This window comes from Ailuropoda melanoleuca, chromosome 7, assembly GCF_002007445.2.
Source record: "Ailuropoda melanoleuca isolate Jingjing chromosome 7, ASM200744v2, whole genome shotgun sequence".
In the NCBI taxonomy this organism is placed as follows: domain Eukaryota; kingdom Metazoa; phylum Chordata; class Mammalia; order Carnivora; family Ursidae; genus Ailuropoda; species Ailuropoda melanoleuca.
Window position 1 is genome coordinate 59753066 of NC_048224.1, and position 5768 is coordinate 59758833.

Below are 5768 nucleotides of genomic sequence, written 5' to 3' on the forward strand. Positions count from 1 at the left end.
GTGTGAGCAAGGCAAATGCGGTCAATGGGGTGGAGGATGGCGCACTGACACGGCCCAGGGGTACCCAGCCCCCACTGGGGACAGGTCACTGGGCCAGGCGCAATCCCGCGGTGAAGGCTTGGCACATCTGGTGAGAAGCCGGACCCAGCAGTGGCCGAGAGAGACACCCTATCCTGAGGCCAGCGGCTGCTCCGGGGGTAAACAGGAAGCCCCATCTTTCCCCTGCTGGTTGTTCTGCTCTCTCCTTCCTGCAGCCCAGCTCACACGCCTCGCCGGGTGCCCCTCAGCCTCAAGCCGCCTGGCATGCCGACGCCAGCCTCTGCCGGGGGCCTGGTCCACCCTCTCCTGGGGCTCCAGAGACCCCAAGCTCAGTGGTGAGGGGTCCCGAGAGGGTCCCAGGAGGACCACGGAGGCCCTGGCGGATCTCTGCCCGCCCAGCACTCTCAGGGAAGGTAAGGCAGCGAGACCCCTTTCCAATCAACTTCAGAACGTTCACAGACAGGCGGGGAGGCAGCTGCAACTATCCAGCCCTGCTGGCCATGGGGTGGATGGGGAAACTGAGGGCCCAGAGCCGCCACCCATAGAAAGCAAAGCCGGGACCGGTTTCCCCCAGCCTTGGATGCCATGCCGGAAGCTGGCCGGGCTCTAGGCCCAGGTCTCTGAGCTGCCCAGGTGTGGACAGTGGACTGCTGGGCCTGCTCTGCCCTCAGGGGACGCAGGCCCAGGTTAGAGGCAGCACTGACTCCTCCCAAAGATGACTCCCTGTGGTCAGGCTGTGTGTTCCAGGACCCTAAACAGGGGCCATCAGAGCTGGGAGGGAGGGTGGTCCCAGCCTGCCCCAGGTGGAGCCCCCTTCCACCCATCCAGCACCCTGGCATGGGCCCGTGGGGCAGAAAGCACGCCTTGGCCCTCTCTAGACCCCCAGGACCTCCTGGAGTCCAAGGTGTCAGCCTCCATGTCTGTCCTCCACCTGTACCCCCCCCAGGCAGACCCCGAGGAGCTGAGCCCCCATCTAGGGCAGGACCCTAGCCTCCTCCCACCCCTGCACCGCGGGGTAAGTGACACGTCAGGGCGAGGCTGCTGGCTTGGCTCCCTGATCCAAAGCCTGCTTTCTGTGGATTGGTTCTGATCTCAGTTCGGGGAGGGGCTGGAGGCAGGCAGAGCGGGTCAGGAAGGACACGCAGATCCGTGGGGGGCCCAAAGAGCCCGTGGGCAGCAGGTGGAGCCAGCGCCCCACCCTGGCTGACACCCAGGGGCCGGGAAGACCGGCTTTCCTCCCTCTCGCCATGTATGTGTTGCACCTCTGTGCTCTGGGGCGTCTTTCCAGAAAGTTCCCTGACATGCCCAAGCTTTAAAGGGAGTCTGCGCCATCCACCATCCACGTACTTGGTTCACCAGCTACGCCCATGTCAGCCCACCCCCTGGCAGGGAAGGTCCGAGGCCTGGGGGCTGTCCCCTGAGGGAGGCATTCTCTGAGAAAAGACAGCAGCTGTCTCTGTCCTGACCCCTTCCAGCCCTGCTCGGCATCGCTGCTCACCTGGGGAAGTCTCTTCCCTCTCCTGGGCCTCAGTTTCCCCATCTCTACACAAAAGAGGCTAGCTACAGCTAGCCCTGATGTCTGCAGGGGCGCAGAGCCTATCTCTGGGTGTGGGTCTGGGTAGGGTGGGCAGAGAGGGCAGAGCCTGGCATGGGCCCTACATGCTGGCAAGGCCCCCCAGCCCTGTGCCCGCAGCAGACCCTCCCCAAGCCATGGGGGTGGGGAGGAGCCTGGTCCCTCTTGCTCTCAGCATTCCCGTGGGGGATTTTCCAAGCTGCTCCCACTCCTCCCTCTTGGCCAGGACACCCAGCTGGGTGGGGCCAGAGGGAGGTAAGGGCGAGCGGAGGGGGGTGGGGGGGTGGTGTTCCCAGCTGTGGGTGGGCAGGGGCTGACCCCAGAGCAGGGCGCGAAGCCCCAGGACAACCAGGAGTGGTTTAGAGTGGCCCTGCGTGATCAGGGACCCTTGGCCAACTGTGCGGTCCGCGTGTGTCCTCAGCAGCTGCCTAGCTCCCTTTGGGTCCCCACCCACCCACGATCACAGCAACTGATGCCCAGCCTGGAGGTCCCCAGCACAACCTCAATGAGGAAACCAGGAGTCAATCCAGGGGCTGGGCATAAACCTTGGGGCCAAACCGAGGAAGCACCCCCCGTGGCCACCCAAAGGCCCCTGCATGCCTCCATCTCCACCCCCAGCCCCTGCACCCCTCAGCCTGCTGGAGGCCAAGAGAGGGAGGGGAGAGGGCCAGGGGACATGCTCTGCCTGCCCCGACAGGACCCCAGCTGGGGCACCTCCAGGAGCAAGGGCCTCACTGTCCCTGGGTAGCCCCCTCCTGGGGAAGGCCTGAGTCTCTGGGCTGATGACTGCCCCTCCTTGTCATCCCCCCAGACCCCCGAGCCTCTCTGGGCCCCAGGGACACATATAACAGGCTGTTCTCTGACTACCAGCCTACCTTGCCCAACCCCAGGTCTCTTCTGGCTGGGTGCCCCCTCCCAGGGCGGGGGTCCCTCCAGATTCCCACGCTGGGCATACACATCCAGGGGTGCAGGTGCCTGCCCTGGGGGAGAGTCCAGGGTCACAGAACGAACAGTCCCTCCTGTGGGGCTCCAGTAACGTGGCCGATGGCCCCAGCAGGCGGCTGGGCCCAGGGGCTTCCCAGTGTGCCGCGTCCTCCATCACGCGCGGAGACCAGCGGGCCGCAGGGTCACCAGCCGGGCCTGTGCCTGGTCTCTGGCTTCTTCAGAGTTAGACTCTGAAATCCCAGGGGACGGCTCCCCCACCCCAGCCCACGGTTGGGCCAGGCCACCGCCTTGATGGCCCCCACCCGTCCCTGGGCCTCCTGTTTGTTCGCTGACAGCTCCCTGTTATCAGCGAGGAACACACACAGGAAGTCCGGCCGGGAAGGGCCCATCCCAATCCTGATTTACGCGGGATGGAGCATAAAAAGCCGCCCTTCCTCGCCCCGGGAGGAGCCTCCCTGCCCTGAGACGGCTGTCCCACACAGCCCCAGATGGCCGCTCCAGTGGTCAGGCCGGGCAGGTGGCCTCCGGAGGTGCCTCGGGTCGGCTGGAGAGGGGGCGACCCACCTCTGGCCTGGGCAGGCAGCGATGGGGGCCGTGGCCAAGCCCGGGCCCGGGCAGCATCAGGTATGGCAGGGGTGGCCTTGGGGGGCAGGGAGCGGGCCGAGCAGGGCGAGCATCCCCTGGGCTCCCGCTGACCCACTGACTGCGGCCCCTGTCGGCTGGGTGCGCTTGCGCCAGCTCTGCACCCTGCTCTCTGGGCACCATCTCGTTCTTCTCCCTGATGGTGCCATTCCCACTGCATGGAGGATGCTCGGGCCCCTTGGCCAAGGGCACCCGTTGCGGGTGGCCCAGTCTAGACTGACTCTGGCCTGCCCGCCTGGGACACTTAGCCCTGGGTGGCCCAGCAGCCCCTGTGACCCCAGAGAGGAGAAGCCCGATGCGGCCTGGGGCCTTCCCCTCCACACACCCTCCTGGCCGACTCCGCTGAATTGGAGGAGCCCCTAAGGTTGGCTTGGCTCTCCTCTCAGAGCCGGGGGTCCCAGGGCCATCCCCCAAGGGTGAGCGAGCACTTCCATCGTGGGCCTGGGAGCGGAGGCAGAGGGGCTCTGGCCTCATGCAGGGGAAGCCCAAAGCCAAATCTGCAGCCAGAACGAGCTATGCCCCTTGGGTGCACTGAACATGGGGCCAGAGGAGCCCCCCATTCCCTGCCCCGCTGGCTTCAGGGGCATGGGTGGGGTCCTCAGGCAGAGGGACAGCCCACCTCAGACCCTAGGGGAGCCCCTGCTCTCCCTCTCCCCCCTCCACCTAGCGTGCCCGAGTTCCCACCCAAAGACCCCCAGCCCAAGCGGAGGCCTCTCCGGCTTCCGCTGCTCCTGTGGTCCCACGGCCACAGCAGCGGTCTGCACGGGGAAGCCCCATGGCTCAGAGGAAGAAGGAGAAAATGAGGCCTCAGCTTGGGTGAGCAGCAGTGGAAGGAGCAGGGTCCCAGCTAGACTGCAGGGCTCAGAGGGTCAGGGACTGGATACGGGCAGGGCACTGGGTGGGGAATGTCTCCCCTAGGACTGGCTCTTAATTCTACACTGCCTGGGTCTGAGCGAGGGCTGCCCTGCTCAGGTCTGAGGGCCAGGGGCCCTGAAGTCCTTCAGTGGCAGGACCCTGATTTCACGATGACAGGAGTCCCAGCCACAGCCACCCCAGCTGCCCTCAAACCATCTGCTGGGGGCTTCCAGGGCCCTCTCATTCTGGGGGCTTCTGTCCAGCCGCCTGGGTCCCCTCCCTTCCTTTAGCTCCCACGCACCAAAGCAGGCTCTAGCCTGACACCCCACAGCTACTAGCTGTGCGAAAGCCCTCCGCTTCCCTGAGAAGAACCCCCACCCAGCGCCCTGGGCTTTGCAGACCTTCAGCGTCACGGCCAGCAGCCTGTTCCTCCCCGTCTCCTGGGACCCAAGGCAGGTCTGTCTCTGCCTCTAGGCTGAGGATGTGAGCCACAGGCAGAACTCGGAAAAACCCACTGGGCTTCGACCCTCATGGGGGTGGAGACCTGTTAGGCCACATGCAGGCTGAAGCCCCACAGGGGCATGGAGCCTGGCCCCCTTCCCAGCCCCTGGACATCAGGGTGGCCGAGGCTGTGCGCTAACCCACACTATGTCTCTGCCTGCAGACTCTGGCACGAGGCAAGTACAGGGAGCCTCTGCCAGCCAGGAGAGCAGCTGCGGCTGGTGTCCAGGGGATGACAGAGGCCCCTTCTCCAGGTGAGTCCCCCAGCAAGCCTCAGATGCTCTGAGCAGGGGGTCGGGCTGTGCCTGGGAACGAGCTACACACACACGTGAACTCCGGGGACCAGGGCCCAGGCTCGCTTCAAGGACAGAAGCACCAGCGGAGCAGGCCCTGTGCCTCGCACATGATGAGGGCTGTGGTGATCATGGTGTGGACATGACCAAAATAATACCAGAGTCCCCAGGGAGGGCGCGCCTGTACCTGGTCCCAGCTGTGCCAGCCACCTCCCTCGGTGGGCACTGCTGCCACGTGGGGCTGCTCTAGCCCCCGCTACAAAGTCAGAAATGCAGCCCAGGAGTGTCCGGTGGTGACCATAGGGCTAGGGGAACTCCCTGATGGCCTAAGGGACACCCAGGGGTGGTCCTGAGTGTCCTGAATGAAAGGAGGTGCCCAGTGGGGATCCCGCAGGGCCCCTAAGCTGGCACACTGGTCGGAGGTCGTACCTAGGATCCAGCCAGCCTCGGCCATGCCACAGCTCTCTGTGTGATCTCATGTAAATAGGGGGTGCCCGGGCCTTGGGGGTCATAATGGCCACCCTACCTGTGACCCAAGGTAGTGGTCAGCTTTAGTAAGCCCCGGGTGCCTAGTGCGCTGGCTGCCCCGTTGTCATGGCCGTCCTCGGGCTTTGGTGCTCAGCCTGAAAGGTCGAGGGGCCCCCTCCCCCAGCCAGGGCGGGCTCCCTGCGCGGCCTCCGGACACCTGACCCGCGTCCCAGTCCTGCGTCCCCTGCGGCCGCGCGCCCTGCTGCGGGGCCTAGAGCGGGCTCGGGAGGGGCGGTGCGCTCAGGCGGGTGCGCGTCTGGAGTCCTAGACTCGGGCTGACTCACTGTCCTGCCCGCGGGGCACCGTCCGGCGCGGGCCTCAGTGTCCCCATCTGCGCAATGGGGGCAAGCGGGGGGGGCGCGGAGCCCACCCGGGGCGGGCCGGGGGCGGGG

The 5768-nt window shown here is 66.0% G+C and overlaps 1 protein-coding gene across 4 annotated transcripts in view; it reads left to right on the plus strand.

Moving 5' to 3' along the window:
- The first annotated feature begins 268 nt into the window (after positions 1–268).
- The window catches only part of EGFL7 (EGF like domain multiple 7), a 17337-nt gene continuing 11837 nt past the window's right edge, over positions 269–5768 (plus strand). The window contains exons 1-2 of one of the 4 annotated variants that reach the window (XM_019805346.2): positions 269–452; positions 4719–4809. The gene's annotated coding sequence lies outside the window, so the exon portion shown is untranslated. Of the gene's footprint in view, positions 453–2983; positions 3182–4718; positions 4810–5768 lie in introns of those variants that run through there. The other 3 variants (XR_004626649.1, XM_034664848.1, XM_002924636.4) reach the window with 3 other exon arrangements.